General features: G+C 38.6%; 1 protein-coding gene across 8 annotated transcripts in view; it reads left to right on the forward strand.

The window, feature by feature from the left end:
- The first annotated feature begins 647 nt into the window (after positions 1 to 647).
- The window catches only part of USP54 (ubiquitin specific peptidase 54), a 101385-nt gene continuing 82202 nt past the window's right edge, over positions 648 to 19830 (forward strand). For 3 of the 8 annotated variants that reach the window (XM_035537129.2, XM_035537132.2, XM_050711920.1), the window contains exons 1-2: positions 648 to 805; positions 999 to 1084. The gene's annotated coding sequence lies outside the window, so the exon portion shown is untranslated. Of the gene's footprint in view, positions 1085 to 14499; positions 14631 to 19830 lie in introns of all 8 variants that reach the window. The other 5 variants (XM_035537130.2, XM_050711919.1, XM_050711917.1 and 2 more) reach the window with 4 other exon arrangements.

Below are 19830 nucleotides of genomic sequence, written 5' to 3' on the forward strand. Positions count from 1 at the left end.
ATTTATGCTTGCATCATGCTTGAATGGATGCTGCTGATGCTATGGCTCTAACCTGTGAATAAATCCAGCTCTACTACGGACTACACCCAAAGTTTTAGTAGCAGTGAACGTGGCGGCCTGCTCCCTTTGGCCTCAGGCACGTCCCACAGCGCTCACTCACCACGCTTTGCAATCCTTCGGAATTACACACACTCTGAGAGCACACTTATTTTCCCTCCGGCGAGAAAACGACGTTTGTGTCCAGGCAGCTCTATACTTATATATAAGTGCTTATATACATATAAGCTTGTAATATAATATATATATATTATATATATATATAATATATATATAAGCTTATAATATATAGCTTATATATATATATAGCTTATATATATATAGAAGCTTATAATATAATATATATAATATATATATAATATAATATATATATAAGCTTATATATACATAAGCACTGCTGAAGGCCCAGCTGTGAGGGGAGACTGGCTGGGTCAGGCTGACCCTGGACATAACAATACACGACAGAAGGGGACCCACTGAGGGGAAACGCGGCCGCCGCCCCGTCCTGATAGAAGGCGTCCGGTCCCCACCACCCTTCAGCGCTCTCGCGAGAGGAGGCGCCCGTCGACGGCGCGGCCCGGGCCCGTGGCAGGAAAATGGCGGTTCTCGCGAGAGCGCGGCCGCGGCGGCTGCCCGTAGCTATAGCAGCGGGAGGAGGGCGGCCGGCGGCGGGCATGTGGTGCTGTTAGGTGGGGACCGCCTGTCCCGGAGTGCCGCTCGTCGCTCTTCAGTGGTTCTCGGAGGAGAGGTGCCGTACGTTCTCCTCTCGGAGATACGCGGGGTTTGCTGCCTCCTCCCCCCTCGTCCCGTCCCCTCAGGGGTACCGCGGAGCTGCGGGGAGCAGTCCCACAGCGGGGGGTGACGGGTCCCCTGGGAAATCGGCACCCCGAGAGCGCCCTAAAACGAAACGGGTCCTGACCGGCGGCTGTCTGCTCTTACAGCCTGAGCTCACGGGGAAGTTCTCGGCTGGAAGGCGCTGCTGAGCTCCGGTGCCGCGGTCACTGCAACGCAGCCCGAGGAAGGCAAAGTATGTATGATTTTTTGTCTTTTAAAACCAGAAGCTGCTCGCTTTTCCAGGATCTCATTTCATTTGAAACCCTCGGTTCAGTAGGAGGATTACGGGTAGGATTCGTGGGGATTACCGCCCTAACTATAAGCCCTATCAGTGCACACCTCCTGTTCCGAGGCGTTGCAGGCACAGGGGCTTTTTGCTGGCTTTTCGGCAGAGTGCTGGTACTGAGCCTGTGCCAGCGGCTGCTTGCACATGTGGAAGGGATCCAGGGAGACTTTCGGGTTTTGGAACGAATTCTCCGTGTTACAATCCGTGGAGAAAGCATACATGCCAAATTCAGGGAAAAATAACTATGCAGTCTCACAAGCAGTTTGAAATAATGAAGTATGTAATGAGAACAAACCTCTTTAGGTTTGTGCTGTTCTTCAGGCTTTGAAAAGTAAATCCAAGACTGAAAGGTTTTGTATTGCAATTTACATGAAGTTCAATAGCAGTTTTGGAAATCAATAGCAACGTAGATAAGCAGGCTTATTACTAGAGTGAAAGAAAATGTTGCTGTGCAGAGTACTAATCTGGTGACTTAATATGTAATTGGACATGACAGCTTTTAAAAATAATGACCAAAATGTATTATGGACTTTAAAAAAAAATTAAAAAAAAGAATGAGTCTTTAAAATCTATTCTTATTTAGAAAGTGGTAGAAATAATAATACTTTCAGTAGACAGGATACTCCTTAAATTCTGTTCCAGCACTTAATCAGGAGTATATCTAATCAAGCATTGTGCATACCATTCATACTGAATGAAACAGGAGAGTTTTTTTTTTTTTTTCCTCGGCTCTGTGGTGCCAGTCAGGAAGCCTTTTGCCACAGTGTTCTTGGGGTGGGGTATGGGAAAAGGGTGCTCTTCATTTGTCCGGTACAGACAAACTTGCAGTTATCTTAGAGAATTTAGAAATTTTACTGCTGATGACTGTGAAAGCATTTCAGTTGATCTCTTTCAGTCAGTGCAGGTAGGATTATATTGGTTCTTCCCTCTGTTTTGGGTTAATAATCTATTTTAGTACTGTACTCAATAGTTCATTTAAACAAGGGTAATGGGAATTTAAATCCTTCTTTATCCAGTCCTGATGTTGTTATTAGGCATTAAGCCTTCTTATGTGAATTTTCATGGAGAGTACATAAAAGAGGAAGTATTCTTATTTTTCAGTTTTTGGAGCTTCATAAACAGCGTTACTTAAAGATAGGTTGTATTCACACCAATCAGAATTTAGTTTCCATTGTATTTGACAGCTAGATACGCATCAATATGAAGGACTGCTGTCCCAAATGAGGTGCAGTGCAACTATGCAAAGTGCAGCAGATGATACAAAATGCAAACTGAGGCAGGGGGATGAAAGAGTAATAAAAAGCCACAGCTTTTTTTTTTGTGTGCATAACTTACTGTTCATAATGAATAGAAGTGTGTCCTGTAATTGACATGCTTATTAACACTTGCAAAACTTATTAGTTGTTTCATTTTTTCATGTAACATTCTGAAATGTAAATTACTTAAATGTTCTTTGGTTTCCTAACATATATTCCCCTCACATTTATTCAGTTTTTTGTTCACTGATATTCCACTTCTTGCCTTTGTCTAAACTTGGCATTTTAATTTCTTTCTTTTCATCAGTAACAGCTGCAGTCACCCTTCCAGCATTACTGTGTATTTTCATCACTGAAGTTCGTTTCCTGGCACAGATACACAGTGCTTGATGGCAGAGAGGAGCAGCAAGAATCTTGCTACTGACTGTAAAGGAATTTTGATTTGTTTTGTACAAAAATATTTCTATTGTTCCTGTTAACTGCAAGTGAAACAATAGGCTTAGTCTTTAAGATCTGGTCTTTATCTGTAGGGAGCCCCCTTTCCAAGGCTTGCACCCTGTATGTGAGACTTCTATGAGAAATGTCTCTTGGCTGCAGCCTGGACAGTTTTTAAGTCATATTACACAATATGTAGGTCTCTTTGTGTGTCTTGACAAGCAAGTTGAGCAAGCAGTTTATTCCTGTTCCATCTCTTCTCTGTGTTATATCACTTGATGCGTGGGATTTCTTGTGCTGTGTCCTGATGAAGTTAAATTGTTAGGGGGATCTCACCAGGCCTTGTCTGTGGGACACGGGAGAAGTGCTTGGCTGAAATAGGGTCTCGCTTAGTTACATGATTTTGATTTTGTAGCAGTGGACCACATGCCATCTTGATGATTCCTGTGGGTCCCTTCCACCTCGGGATATTCAGCTTGCTGAACTTAGGTGCAGTCATTCAGTTGGGAAGTGAACTTCTCGTGGCTTTCTTAAAGTTAGCGTAAATGTTCTGTTTCTGAAGGTGTTGGAAAAAAAGAAGGAAAAACTTCAGTATGTTAGCAACAACTTAGTAGAAAAGAAGAAAGCTGCCAGAAACAGAGGAGACTCTTTCATATGTTGATTTTTCAGCATTTTACAAGATTTGTGAGCTGCGTGTGTTCTGTTGTGGTCTTTAATGTACAGGTAATGTTTTGTGTTCACAGAATGTAAAAAATCCAGTAGACTTTGTTGTCTGATACCCTAAATATTTGAAGTAAAGGCGATCATAAAGGTGCTACGTTAAAACTTCGTGTCTCTATTCACCTCTGTAGCAGTTATCATCCAGTAAACCTGCAGAGCGCTTGCTGTGACTGTTGTCAAACTATTAAGAGGCAAAGGAAGAAGGGTTTTGAGGCTGAAAGCTTGTTTGTTTTTCGTTTTGTTTTGTTTTTTCAAATCATGAAAGCATGTGGAAAGTTATGCACTGTTCTGGACTAATCCATAAATTTACCAACAAAGCTGTGAAGAAATACCTTAAAAACTGAAGTCCCTGTTGTTCTTACAAACGTTGTTTAAATGTTTTGGCTACAAATGCATCATAACAAAGTGGATGTTAAAGTTGTGATGTTCCTTTCAGAGAGCACTCTGACCATTTTCTTTGTAATCTTTAGACTTAGGAAATACATCTTTGAATGAGATGTCCAAAGAAATCTTTATGCAACACTGTGAAATTTTAGTTTCAAAATCTCCATGTTGGTGTGTCTTCTTACTTGCCTTCTTTAGTATTAAAAGCCCTGAACATTGTAGTAGTAAAGAGGCAGTTATATTTGGGTGTCTGAGAGGCAGGTCATCTTTATCCATATAATGATGTGCTGCGTTGTGGGCGGTGTAATTTTCACCGTTCCTCTGGCACTCCCTGGTCTGGAGATGGGGCCAGAGGAAAAAAGGTTACTTTTCTCTCTGTTCAAGTTTCGGTTACTTTGCTGGGGTGGAACTATTTGCAGGAATGCAAATTACAGTGGTGAATTTTGAATTTGGTGAGAGCTGCACTAAGCCTGACAAATCAATTTATGAAAGCCAGAGCTGTCGGATAGTAATAGCTTCCTTTGTTACCAACCAGTTTAGTTTTGAACCAGTGACCTAGAGGTGAAAAGCTCATCATTCCATTACCCGCCCTTTGATCTATCCATGTGTTCTCTTGTTTAAACTCCCTGTAGTCCTCTTAAACACAACGTGCAGTAAATATCGAGCATCCTTTGCACTTGTAAATTATGGAACACTGTCTGTTCCAATTGTCTGCTGTGCATGTGAGGACACTGAAGTTAAATATAGCAACAATTTCTTACACTCTCTAGCTTTTCATGAGAAACCCTCGTACAAACCCAACCATATGGTAAAATCCAGCATTATCTTAAAACCATTAACAAGGAACCCATTGCTACCATTAACAGGAAAATGAATCCACAGTGCTAAGTAGCATCCTGGGAGTTATTAATAACCGTAATAATGAACGTAAATGAAATACATTAGCAGCTGAGTCATCACACCAACACTTCTGCATGCTGTATACAGGTTTGTTTGTATTTATCTGTGGAGGCTTTTTTCAGGATGTGTTATTGTTGTATATCAACTTTTTTTATTCTCCATTGAGTATCTACAGTGTGCTCAATGCTGTAAAAGCATAATGGGGAAATGACTTCTATTCCATAGATCTCGTGAAATAAATTCTACAAAATGTTTGAAATATGCGGATAGGAGAACATAATTCATTTCTCCATTCATTCTGAGGTAAGATGTTTCTAGGCAACCTACTTAACAGGCGGAGGTCAATAAATTTAATACTCGTCCATGTTATTCTCAATTTTTAAAGCTATTAAAACAAGTTACTGTTTGTGGGTCAGTTTCAGTGAACTGCAGAAAGAATGATATTACATTCCTGTGTATTTCAATTGTCTCTTTATCTCCTTATCCCTTTTCCTCCAGTCTTTAACCCCATTGTCTTCCATAACAAGAAACGTTGTGGACATTATGTATTGATTGAACTGCTGACAAACCAAATATGCAAGGGGTGAATTCTTCTACTTCCCCCTCACCAAAATTGCAAATTGGTTGTTTTTCCTTTACCTGATCATCAATTTTCACGTAATCTGTAGGAATGTAATTACTTTTGCTATCTCTTGTTTCTTATTTCAAAATGTTGGAAATTGGATAATGGATTAAAAAGGTGTTGGAAGAAAACTGATACTGGTCAGATGTTTCTGCAGGCGAGAAAAATGTAATTTGCTGCCTCATTTATTACTGAAATGAGGCTTATATGATCATGCTGTCTAACATTTCCTTTGTCCTATTTGTTTCCTCCCTCTTTTTTGGTTAGAGCACCCCACTTAGAGCAACATCTTCCTCTTTTGCACAGCATTTCTGGTCCACAGGCTGTGATTAGTATCTGTTCTGCCATTTTTGCCACTCCTTTGCATTTCACTGATTTTTCAAGGCTTCTGTCATTAAAAGCAAAATGTCGGATGTACTTTTTTTTTTTTTCAATCAGCAGAATAGGGTTTTTAAACCTTAGACTTAAAATTATGAATGGTTCCTTCTTCTGAACGTCTCTCCAAGCCTGAAATGATACCATTTTATGTTGTGAATGAAACTTCACTGAATTGTAGGTGGCTGTAAAAGTGTGACAGGACATGAACCACAGTGATCTTTTCTTTAATTATTGTGCAGTATGCCCTGGCTTGTTATATTCTGCCAGAATTCATTTGATGTGTGGATTTGGTCAAGCTTGCAGTCCTCAAATTTGAAGGCTGGAATTACTTTCCTGCTTTTGGAATTACTTTTTCCTGTCATCTCTAACAGTCTGAATTTTTGGAGCTATAAAGCTCAGCTGCTTTCCCAGCCTGCTTAAATCGGGACAGTGAATGTGGGTTTATTGTAGGCATCTATTTTTAAAAAGTAGTTAAGCTCACAAAATGGTATAAACACCTCTTAGCACAAAGACTGTTTTTTTTTTTTATGAGTGTGTACATTGCAAATAAGTAGTATGTAACTGCTGTTCCAAAGGTTAATTATACTAATGGCAGAAGCAGGTAGGATGATCTGTAATAAATAAAAAATGATCACGGATTAGTGTCTTGTCTAGAATTGTCTTTTATGGAACAGTTTGGCTCATTCACATTTATACAGAAGCACGCGTTGCATACTATGTGGGGGCAACAATTTGCAGATGAGATGTCTTTGGGAAGGAGGAAACTGGCTTTTATTTTTTTTTTTCTGTGTGCATGAAACTTGATTTGGCGTTTTACACTCTTGAGCAGAGACCAGCTAGCTTGCTAATTCTAGCAGTTGGTAAAATGTAAACTGGTATTTGTAGTAGACAATGTAATTCTTGTATGTTATGCTTGTATGTGATTTATTACAATTTGACTTTTGAAAGTAATGAATGGGCTAAAAATATGAGTGATTCAGATGTGGGAGACTGAAGAGGAGGATTCTCCTGTAAGTATTTCCACAAAATGTTAAAATATATTCTGGTTATATATATTACAGTTAACCAATGGAGTGTCGCAAAGCATAGCATAGCAAAATACTTTATAATCCTCCTGGTGGTATTCCCAGTGGAATGAATTCATAAATGGATCAATAAACAAGCTAATGCACATTGGTACACAAGCTTTGCTATGACATGGAAACAGGTTAATGTCCTCACTAGATCTGCATGTTATTCAAGAAAATAGGTCATGGAAGGGAAAGAAAATAGGAATAAAAAATGTTAATTGTATATTTTGCCTGTTCTCTAAAGCTTTTTGGTTATACTCTACCTGAGATGTGCAAATAAACACACAGCAAAGTTTCATAAAACTTGGAATTAATAAAGTATAATGCTCACTGTACTTTGTCTGTGTTCTCTATTATGAATATTATTATTGTTAGTAGCAAATCTATGCAGTCCTTATATCTTATATATAATAGATGATACCTGGAGAATTAATGTAAATATTTTTGAAGTATTTTTTTTCTAATAAAAAACTTAGGTCCTTTTGATTATGGATACTGTGTAGATTTGAAATACAGATTTAATTACTTTTTTTTTAAAAAGGGAAACAGTGAAGAATGTTGCAGTGTGAGCCTGACAGTGCTGCAGGATGAACAGTTTTCACTGAAATTGCTGTTTTTAAGGTCCTCCTAATTTGTTTAAATTCTCTAGACTAGACACTAATTTTTCTGGAAAGGCTTTTTAAAGCATTGTTTTAGATGCTTCTCTTAAAAATGCATCGGTTTAGGAAAGAATGGGCAGGTAGAGAATGTAACCTTCCTGTTAGCAGAAAGGTATTTATATTGTCTACTCCTTTCAGATGGGTAGGTTTCGGACTGTGGGTTTGATCTGGAAATAGTCATCTTTTGAGAAGAAATACATTTTGGTGTGTAAGTGCATTTTCTTAAAGCAAAGGACTTCCTTTCTGGGAGATATAGAAAGGTAGTTAAACTTGGTAATTTAGTTCTGCAATCAGTCCATTTACTGTTATTAATTTTTAGTTGTATTCAGCAATATCATTATCACATAAATCAACCTGTGCTACTTCTCCATTGCCTTTCTTTGCTTGCCTTTTGCTTGTAGTTAGTTCGCCTCTGCCTGTCTGTCAGGTGTCACAGAAGCAGCCTGGAAAGATACCTGGACAATTTCACTGTATGCATTCCCCTTTCTGGTAGGAACTGGCGGTGTTCAGAGACAAAAGATGGTGGAGTCCTGTCAGCTCTACCGAAACTGAGAGCTTTTCTATGCTAAGGGTAAAGAGTGACGTTTTCAAGTTGAAGTTGCTTTGTCTGACTGTGTAGCACTGGGAATGCTTCTAGGTAGAAGCAGCAGTACTGGCAAGATCTTGTTCAGGAAAGGTATACGTGAGGTTTTGGGGGAGAAAAGGTGGAAAATATGACTCCTGCAGTGTCATGCCCAACTGAATTGCTTCATTCTGCTGTAAAAAATACAGCAGAATTTTCAGCATCAGGTAATTTCAAGCATCAGTTACACATTTATATCACCTTTTTCCTCTGATAAAGGAGTTTGCGTACTGTTTGTATAGGAGTTAATCCATTGATAATGACATATCAGTCCTTTAACCTTTGAGATACTTTATCTCATGTACGCACAGTAAATCAAAAAGTACGTAAGATTGTTTGAACAGGAATCCAAGGCTTAAATACGATTTCTAGTTAAACGTAAAATCTTTAAACAGCCGTGGATGCTTTTGTCATTTGGATTTTCATAGTAGTAAACATGAAATATCAGTCTATATTGTTTTACCTCAGACTTAGCTATGTCTGGTTGGTTTGAAAATGGCTATGCTAGTTGTGGTGCTTTTTCCTCATGTCTCTACCCTTCCAGTTTATTTTGATGGTATCATTATAAAAGTATAACAATATTGCAGGTTGTTTGTGGGCTTCCCTTCCTCTTCTTATTCCTGCTTGTCTGGAATTAGTTTGAATAACGACATGAATGCTAAATGCCAGGGCCCATATTGTCATGCTAAGATGAGGATTAATGACTATGGCAATTCCACACAACATGTATAATGGTTGTGAATGACCTTAAGTATTTAATACACCCAAATTCCAACGCTTACTTCAATATAACAATGGTAATGCAGTTCTTGCTGCGTTCTGAGAGTTTTCAAAGGCAATTCCTGGTTTTCTGCATATCAGATTGTCACTACTGTGTGATCCCTGCCTCTAGAGCTGATATGGGAGTGCCAATAGGTCTCTATCCTAACTAGGACTCAGCAGTGTCTTCATTTGTCCAGTCACAGTGATAACCTCATTTGGTTTGAGAAAATCACTCCTAATTAGGCAGTAGGAACTTGTATCAGGAAGCTTGTGAAATATTTTACAAATTTATGGGCATAAACTAAAGCATGAGACGTTCCAAGTGGTTGTAAGAAACTTTTTTTTTCTCTTTTAAGACAATCTTGCATTTTACTGAGAGGTGGTACAGTCTCCATCCTTAGAGGATTTCAGGAACCAACTGGGTACAGCCCTGAGGAGCTTGATCTGATCTCATGCTCTGAGCATGAGCTTACACTAGACACTTCCTCTGAAGTCCTTTGTAGCCTTAATTGTTCTGTGATTGTGATTTACTTGTTCATCACATTCTTCTTTAGCTTTCTTATTACCGAACAGCATGAGCTGGTCAGTTTGAGCGCTTGTTAAATTCTTTCCTGAAGAACAGAATCATGTGAGACTGAAGAATTAGAGGCACTGGCTCGGGAAGAACAGAAGTGCTGAGAAAGTGCTGTCCAACTGTCCTGAGTGGTGGCTGAGGCCACAGACAGGTTAACTCCTGCCTTGAAGAATATTTCTGTGAGGATTTAATGTAGATTAAGCTGTTTTGCACACAGGATTTAACCAAACTATGAAGTTTCATGCTGTAGTTTTTAATAAATTACAGAGGAACCTGAGTGAGCAAATGGCACAATGCTTCTCCTAATAAAACTGAGACACAACTTCAGACCTATCTTAGGAGTTCAGCACAGCTTTTAAGCAGGGAGTCAGCAAAGTACTATAAATATGTGCCTGTTGCTGAGCTTGTTCCTTCCACTAACTTTTTTTGGTGTTACTGTTATAAACAAAGGCAAAAAGAGGCTAAAGATAATTTTTGTTTAATTGCAACCAGTTTATGGGGAGACTTAACTGTTCTGAACTGTTCAGAACTATGTTCTGAAAGCATAGCACTAGCGGTTGCTTTGCACACCTTTTCAGATGAAAGAATTTAGATTTGCATTTAGGAACTAACATAATTCGTGTCTTTATGGTGTAAGTATTATAGCTTTATGAAGAGGTTAATTCCAGCTGAAAGTTACAGAAGGGGTTTGGAAGGAAGAAATCTTACTTCTCCAGTAGTGATATTTTTCTTAATGAAACTTGTCCTAGACTCACCTGAGGTCAGTTTTGTTTTAAGTACCCATTTTACATTTCAGTGTTACCTGTTAGTGCTGGAGGCAGATCAGATAGTTGGTTTTCACTTGGGCATTTTTAAGGACACCTCCAGCTTCGGGGCCTGGTCTTAGCAGAGCTTTCGGTGCTGTGTGGCAGTATTCTGGATGGGCACTGCCAAGCGCATTGCTCTGAGATCGGAGCTGGTGAGGCTTCCTGCTGGGAATGCTTGGAACAGATCCTGTCGCTTGTTTTGGACTGCACCCAGTTGGTGACAATTATGAAGTTGTTCAAGGAATAGTTTGCCCCTCACTTCCCCTCCCGATGACTGTATCTACAACTCCCCTCCCTGTTGTGGACAGTGGTCAGGTAGGCAATAAATGGAATTTTAGTGTAGAAATTGTTGTTAGAAAGTTCCTGACTCTGCCTTTTCCTATTAATTAGGTGTGTAGTCATGTGGTTTTAATATTTCTGCCAATATTCTTTGTTCTTAAAATAAATAAATAAAAAAAATACAACAACCTAATGAATGTGGATGAGAGTATCATCAAACTAAATGACGACAACCTGTAAAGAGAATTTGGAAAAAATCCTGGTCTTTTTCAGAAGGATGGTAAACCCTCAGTCCATTTAATGAAAGACAGGATTTTACTTTGTCATAGGTTCCCTAGCTCAGGACTTGAAGGCTGTCTGTTACGCTGAGCAGATCTGTCTGTAATCTTTCATCTCACAAGCAGTTGTACTTTCTCGGAAGGAGCGCCGTGTGCCACAAGCTCCTCCATGAACAAGGAACCTGTTTGCAGCAGTAGCAGGAGATAGGTAGCACTTCCCATTGCCCTACAGAGGGATTTTCTGTCCACACGCTTCCTGAAAGCTGTTCTTTGTTTTTTCCAATCAGCTTCCAAAGATGATTTTATTATTGATCTAGTAAAAAAATAATAATATTAATGGAGCACTGCACATGTAAGTCTAGACAGAACTAATACTTCATCACTTGAATTCTGGCTTTTGAAACATGGGCAGTTGTACATTTCTATAATAGGATTTTCCCGAAGAAGCTAATGGTGAAATAGGTGCATGCATCAATTTTTTTCTCATGTCTTTGCTTTTCAGAATAAATTATACCTGCAAAATCTAATTACTTAGTAGTTCTTGAAGTGCTCAGCACTATTTGCATGCTATAATTATCCAAATCACTTTAGAGAGGGAAAACAATATTCTTTTGTCTCAACAGCATTTACTTATGTCTTGATTTCTGAATCTGAAGGGAGAGGGGGAATTTGAGCATCTGTGTCTGTTTGCCTGTTATCTGCATTTTTCTTGGAAAAAGCAATGTTAAATGCAGTGCCTTTCTCCAAGCTTACTTGGACTTAATGTCACAACTTGTTTATCTTCTTGCCCTGTTGGCAGATTGTTATCTTTGAAGTCATGGTTTTGTAAGTTGGAGAAAGAAAACTATACCAGTGCCAAAAACCTGTGTGACATTTTAGTAAAGAAACATGTCTTCCTGGAGGAAATACCAGTATCTTCATGTAGTTTCAAGGCAAAATGGTTTTGGAAATTCTTTTGTCATCAGGGATACTTTTCCTCTGTTGCTCTAGGATTTCATCAGTATATACTGGTACTGGAGAAATTATTTGGATTTTAGAGAAGGATGATGCAGAACAGCACTTGTTGTTGTCTTAATGATGTCTGTTCTTCTGCTTGCACAGCTGGAGTAGTCTCTCTTGCAGCCAGAAGTTTCTCTGGAGAGAATTCCTGTGACATCAGTGGCTGTTGCAGCCTCAGACTACAACACAAGACTGGAGAAAAGGGCATTTTTATGTCTGCAATCAGTCCTGTTTTCTTGTGCTTTGTGAGCTTCTGACTTGTGAATTGCCCACTGAATGAAGTAACAGGAAAATGTGTTTGCTGGTACCTTCTGATTTCTGGATGCAGCCAGGATGCCAGCATTGAAAGCTTTGTGTTCTGAGTGTTGTGGGTTTTATATGTCACTCAGCTGCATATGTAGCTGTTATGTTTTGGTCAGAAATATAACTCTGCCTAGTAGCAGACCAAATCAGGTAGAATTGCTAGGCAAAGTATTAGCATGCATCTTTGAAATGGCATAAATTTGCAAGATGTACTAATAAAAAGCAACAATACCTGTTACTTAAGTAATTGGGAGATAAATTTCCACACCTTGTGCGTTTGCACTTCATACAGGGTCTGCCTCTTTTATGAAGCACGATGACATAGCTTGCTTACTCAGCTCCTCCAGATTCTTTGAAGTGAGGTGAAGAAAAATGCAGGGAAAAACATAGAACAACTTGTGTGGTATTCTTATTCTGTATTCTTATTCTGGTAGTAATCAATAAGGGGTTTGGGATTCTCTTTCAGCTCACTTATTTTACATTTCTGAAGCTTTGAACTTTTACCATACCATTTTTTTTCCTGCTGGCTGCCTTCCAGTATCACTTAATTTTCTGCTTTTATGGGGTTCTGTCCTCCTCGCCCTTGGTTTTATGACAGAGTTGTAGCTGATTGTTCTCTTAGTTTAGGTTTATGCCTGTTGCTACCAGGGTCCATATACTTGAACTTCATTTCATACTTCCTTTATTGTCTTTCTGCATTGGTAGGCTGCTAGTTGGCAACAGGAAGAATGGTTAATAAATGCAGAAACTTTGCTTGGGGTCCCTGTCTGGTTGCCTCATTAAAAAATGTGTTCTTCACCTGAGTCAACTCTTTCTTATTCTTCGTCCCCAGAAATCAATTGACAATTAATTCGTTGTCTTAGCTTTTATGCCTTTTTGTTTGCTAGTTAGTTGTTTGTGTTTGTTTGTTTGGTGTTTTTTTTGTTTTTGTTTTTTTTTTCCAAGAAGGGCTTTTGGCTAGAGTTGCCTCATTCCTACTGGCCAAGCTGTATCAACTGTGACCTAAAGAAGTGCCTAGAGAAAGATTATAAAAACCAAGGCAAGTCTGGAACGTGTCTTCCATTGTGTTTTGTTGTTGTTTAACTTCTAATCTTTTCAATGGGCAGTAGTTTAGGGATATCCTGAACTGAAACCTGCATCTAGACAATAACTTGCAGTTGTTTCTGATGGGCCTGTGCTACATTAACAAGTCTAATCTTTTTGATCCAAATTGTGTTTTGACTTAGTCAACTTTCTGTGGTACAGAATTCCACAATTTGTGATGTATTGTAAAGCCGTTTCTCTATACTTGTTTTTAAACCTGTTACCTCATGACTTCTTTACTTTCCAGATTATTGTGAAATAATGCAGAATTGCTTGCAATTTCATAGGAAGGGAATCAGGAAAACAGGTCTAATTGTCTATTCTTTTCATTTTCTTTTGCTATGTATTTTTTGTCTCTACTTTAATATTTCTGGGCTGTGGTGGCAAGAATTACAAGAGAGCCAACCTTTAGAAGGATAATGGCTTTATGCACAAAACACTTGTTAATTTTCTGTGCTCCAGGAAGGTATCCGTAAGGTCTGTATACAGGACCGTGTGATCTACAGTCTTTGCATACAAATTTTCGCATGTTTATCAGAAGTGTTCGACTGCTTACTGGGAGTAAATTTGTGCCTAATGATCCTGCAGCGCTCTGTGGGTGGCACAGCTTTTTATGTTGCTGGTGGAAGGTGGTTTTAGTGAGACAGTATGTTGTCTAAGTTCTTCTGTCTTTGCTTGGGCTCCAGATTAATTCTTGCTGTGCCCAGTTAAGCAGGGATAACGAACATCCGTGTCTACAGAAGTAATAACATTGGCAAAAGTTGTTTACTCAGTAAAATATAAGCACATTTTTCAATAGGGCTATGGACATGATCTAATTTTCATAAATGTAATCAGTTTAAACTTTGCAGTTTCAAAGTATCCAGCTTTTAAGTTGCCAAACTGTTGACCCATCTAAGGGGAAGTAAATACAAATGAGAGCAGGTTGGCATCTTCGGTTCACTGGTAAGTGCAGGCTCTTGCATAAGATAGGAGTATGCACTTTTTTATTTTGCTTTGTAACGCCTTTAGGTTCAGCTTATCTGTTCAAAGAGCAAGTATGGGTGGGTTGATATTATGGAAAAGATGACAGCGCTTAAAATTTTAGAGGAATGAGAACTGGGCCACTACAGCATTAGTTTTCCACTGTGTCTTTATTACCTCAGCTTCCATTCCAGCCTTCACCGTAAAATTGTACGTTGCTGTTATGCAGGCTGAAATTTGATGGAATGAGAATCGGCTACTTTATATGGCACAGCAACGTTGTTTGTTGGGATGGATGTCCAGAAACAAGGCTTTCCCTGGTGAGCAAGTGGCTGAGGATTTATTCATCAACTTTGCTATGTAAGTAGGCAGTGTTCCTTTTACTGTTTGAAATTTCAAAGTAATTGAGATAAGCTAATTTCTCAGCATATTTTTCACCTTTTGTTTTTTTTTACTGTAATGCTGTTTTGAGTCTTTCAGTCCAGTGATTACAACAAATCTTCCCTTAGTACGGTGTTACAGGTAGGCAGAACGGATGGACACAGAGGCTTGTCAGAGGATGTTAGTGCTGAACCAGGAATAGAATTCAGGTGTTCTGGCTGTTCCAGTGCTGTCGCATTGCTGGTTCAGTGAGAACAGCAACCAGATCTTGCGCTGTCTGCCTTCTTACAGAAATAGTTCTAAAATCTGTTAATTTCTTCTTGTGGGGAAGAAAGAAGTTCTTGGAGGATGTGTGAAGTAACATAATGAAACTGCATTACAATGAGTTCTTATGACTTAGCAGATAATTCTGCTAATGTTTCTTAAGAGCATATCTATACACAAGACAAAATTAGATTTAATTCAGAAGCTGACCTGCATATTTCAGTCTTTTCAAGATTAATTTCAAGACTAATTTTCGTAGATTAATTAGCAGTGACTACTTCTTGTGATGCGTTCTGACTGCATAGACAGAATGAAACTGAGCTACAACCAAGTGTAATCAAGCATTGTGAATACAGCTGAATACAGATAGTAGTGCCCATTCCATTCCTGTTAGAGAATTGTTAAACTAAATGTGTATTTGGACTGAATTCCAGTGTGGTTATGAATACAGCAGAGAAGCTAATCATGAAGTAGGTAGTGAACTAGATAGGAAAGAGCTCTTATGTTTTTCCAAGTTTAAAGATAATGTTAGGAGCCTCCATCAGTGTCTTTTTTATTATTGTTATTGTTATTTTTAATGGATGGAAATAGGTGTGACATGAAGCAGCAGTGGGACTCAAATCTGTAAGGTATGCCTCTTACCATGTTAATTTGCCTCAACACATTAAGTTCTTGAGATCCTGGTTGAAATTATTATGTTATGGAAATAAGAGAAATTCATCTATTTCATTTAAAAGAAAATCTAAACCAGTTGTTATTTAGTGTCACACTGAATGACAGCCTAGTGCAAATTGGCCAGTACAGTGCTATCTAATAGTGATTAGTGTTCAGTGTTGCTAGCAGGATCCATAAAAAGAACTGTTTCATTTGTAACGTTCCCACTGGTTTCCAATACATTCATCTTTTTTTGTAGTGTGCCTCTAGCACAAAAGAAAAAAAAACAAAACACCAAATACCTCTAAAATCCTATCAGCTAAAGCCTGAATACTTGTCCTTATAACCTTGTCCTTATAACTTAAAGCTTCATTTGTCAAAATATGGTTAGCTGTAAATCAGTGAACTGTTGCAATGTAAATTGTCTTTGGTTAGTATATTATCCAAAACTTCCCTTGAGCATCTATGCTCAGTTCACTAGTAGTTTATACTAACACATTTTACTTCTCAGCATAATTGGAGTAGAACTGTGTTAGTCAGTTCATACACTTCAGCTGATGGTCAGTGTCATGTTAAGTCATGATAAATCACTGTTTTAGCATCATTCTTCTGTGGTGGGCAAAACAGTATGTCTGGAATGTCTTTTTCCTCTTTAAAAGCATCAGTATTTGTACTATTAACAGATTCAATGAGATAATTCTCAAAAGTTAAAGACTAAACTACTATCTTAGCCTACACAGGTAGTTTTTTCAGTCTTTTTCCTTTAATGTTAAACTTGTCAGATTTTTCTCTGCTTTTTATGAATTATTATTATAAAATTATACAGTGTGCCAGATGAACTTTGGACACACTTTAGGGGAACTAATTAATTTTGAGATGCTTTTGTTATCCTAACCATTTTTATTAATTTACAACTGTGTGAAGCTGTCGTACTTGTTTTGGTACATATGGCTAGATATGAGATTTTTTTTTCAGTAAGGGAAAGAACTAGAAGGTTATGAGTATGCTTAATGTACACAGAAGGTAACAAACAGTTTTCTGTTTTGTGTAATCGTTGTATAATTCTTGTGAGAAGGAAATAAACAATTTGGGTGTATGATAAATATCCTACAGTACGCTGAGGAGAACGTAGGTATTAGTCTTCCGGCAAAAATCAGCAGAGCTGCACCAGAGCTGCTGCCATCTTTAAACTTTTTTTCTTCTTGCTCTGTTGCTATTTTAAAATAATGAAATGAAACATGTAAATCTTAAGTTGCCACATAGCCATGTTCTATAATAAGACTCTATTATTATGTAGTTAGATTTTGGGCAATGACAGCAAGTAACATTTCTAAATGCAGTGGTGTAACAACGTAGGAATGTACTGAAGGCTCTCTGGTTTTGTGCACTGTGCTGTCAGAATAAATACATTGCTACAGCCAGAGTATCTGAAGTATCATCAGTGTCGGGTTGTAATCTGGTTTGTATTAGCAATCCTTGCTTTAGTATGTGTGTATGTGAAGAAAGTACCCACACTGGCACATCCAACCCGGCTGTGGGTGCCTAGTTGGGTGTACAGGGATGTTATAATGGACACAAGCTATGCTGCAAATGGTCTGCTAATTGGTCTGCCCTGTAATTGGGCTGATGTGATTGCAGCTCTGGATTGCAGAGCTCTGGTTCTGTTAGTTTTACTGTCTTAATACAGACTTTCTCTGTATGGCCTTTGAACTAGCAATTGCTAGTGGTTTTGCATGGGTTAGAAGTACCTGCTGCTTGTTTAAACCTTTGCGTGGGGCCCGCGCTGCCTGCAGACAGCTGTACAGCACTGGTGCTTTGTGAGCAATCCTTGCCACTTGGTGTTCCTAGCTGCCTAAATATGCATGCCTCCAATGTGACTTTTATTATTATTTTTTTGATAGGCAGCATAGTCATGTAAGATGAATTTGAAGTATGTACTATGAAAATGTTCTCAAAACATTAGCTGAAGAGGAACAGAAGTGAACGGCAGTTAGCACACGGAGAAAATAAAAAGCACGGAGTACATTTAAGATGGATGGCAAGTCTGAAGCTAGCCTTCTGCATACTTCCTAGTAGTTGGGTAGTTTATTAGGTTGTACCTGATGAAATTCATCCTTTGACATATTAAAAAACAAACAAAAAAAAACACACCACCCACCACCACCACCAAAACCATCTTCCCCTCTCAGTGCCCAGAGCTCCGTTAGTACCACTAGCTGTTATCTGAGATGCTGGAAGATTTGAAAATGAACAGGACTGGCAGGGAAGGAGGAGACAGGAGATCATAGATTATTCTGTCTTCAGTGTTTTGAACAAATCCTTGTACAGAATTCTTGCACACATTATCATGCTTTGAGAGACAGCAAGAACATGAATCACAACCACCACAAATTCAGGAGGAGTAGATAGTTGTGCCAGTTTAGTTTTCTTCTGTAATGTGATAATAAGATATGTGAATTAATGAGAAAAGAGCAAACATTAGTATTTTAATGTTTGTGAGGTCTCTGACATTGTTTCATGCAATATAAAGAAGTGAAGAAACATGTCCTGAAAGAAAGTATGGTAGGGTAGGTGCGAGACGTGGATGACTGTGCCCAGTGGGTGGTTATTAATGGCTGTCTGTCGGAATGAAATGGCTGTATTGAATGCGGATCCAGCACGGTCTGCTGGATCTGTTCTCATTCTGGTTCACTTCAGTGTTTTTGTTAATGACCTTGGTGATAGGATAGAGAGCGATTGTGCTTAAAAAATTCTTTCATTAAAAATGCCCCCTGAACTTGGAGGGAGTACAGATGTATAGGATACAAGTTTCTGAGTCAAAAATTGTTTGGAGAAAGTTGAGAAAATCTTAGGAAATAGATAGAGGCAATTTGAAATTCTACAGAAATTGTGAAATATGCAAAAACAGAGCAAGGAATAAGTAAATAGAAGACAACTGTCCATGATTCCTACTTATATAAGAGGACAAATGTTATATGAGGAGGGCTAAAAATAAGTACAGCCTGTAAAACATAGGAAATAAGCTTTTTATCTCAGAGAAGACCTCAGTTGAAGTATTGCATCTAGTTTGGGCAAACCCTTCAAGAAAATTCAGTTCAGCTTAACAGAAGCTGAGTAGTCAAATGATTTGAGGTTTGGAAAATGGGGCCTGATAGGAAAGACAGAAATAATTAGAGTGAGGGAGAGAGAGGTGTGCAAGCCCCAGGAAGAGAACTGCAAAGTGTTATTGTGTGTGTGTGTGTATAACATTATTTTTAAACCGAGGCACACTAGATATGGATGCTTCTTGACTATTTTTTCATATCAGTGATTTAAAAAAATATTTTGTAAGTGGAGATGACGTACGCTGAGTCAATATCCACCAGGGAAAGCTGTGGTGTAGCCAGCCTGCCTGCTGCCAGTCCTAACGCTTTGAAAGTCTCCCAAGTCAGTAGCCTTCATCTTGTTTGTGTTGGTACCTCATTCCATAAGTACAAGATATACCATACAAGATTTTCAGCTCACTATTCCTACATTATGCCCTTGACAGGCATAGTTAATAGTTTTGGTTTTTTTTCTTCCTCATTTTCATAATGACTTCAGTTGTCAGTCCAACACTCTGGGGACTCAATGTGTTATTGTCATAAGAAAACAAGGAGTGTACTGTAGGTAATTGTTTTGTTTATGACATCTTTCCCAATATCCATTGTATATTTCTCCACGGAGAAATGAGCGCAGCCTCAGTTACCTGAGGCTGTAACACATGTTGTTAGCATCCTTCAAGTCTGTATTTGCATTATTATACCCTAGAACACACTTCTTTAATCATCACGGTTGGAAATTACCTTGCTTTGCAATTTTAGTCCCTATTTTCTCAGAGAGGAATAAGCGATTGCATGAGTCAAAGCCAACAGCCTGTGTGCAGTGTAGCAAGCCAAACCTGAATTCTGTGCCTGAGAATGGAATTTGTCAGCTTCAAGCAATCTTTAATGGAGGTTTTTGTTTAAGTAAATATGAAGGAAATTCCATCATTTCAATGTTTCTTCTGTCTAATAACTTACTATGTGCTGCTTTCAGTTTACATTTTTGCCATTTTCATTTGTACTATTATTACTACATTGTCATTTTGAGATGTTTCTGTGTGGGAACGTGGAAGTTCAGACAGCTGGACAAGAGGTGATGAGCAGCCTTTAAATCACAGAATCGCAGAACCATCTAGGTTGGAAGAGACCTCCAAGATCACAGAGTGCAACCTCTGACCTAACACTAACAAGTCCTCCGC

Source organism: Cygnus atratus, chromosome 7 (assembly GCF_013377495.2).
Source record: "Cygnus atratus isolate AKBS03 ecotype Queensland, Australia chromosome 7, CAtr_DNAZoo_HiC_assembly, whole genome shotgun sequence".
Taxonomy (NCBI): domain Eukaryota; kingdom Metazoa; phylum Chordata; class Aves; order Anseriformes; family Anatidae; genus Cygnus; species Cygnus atratus.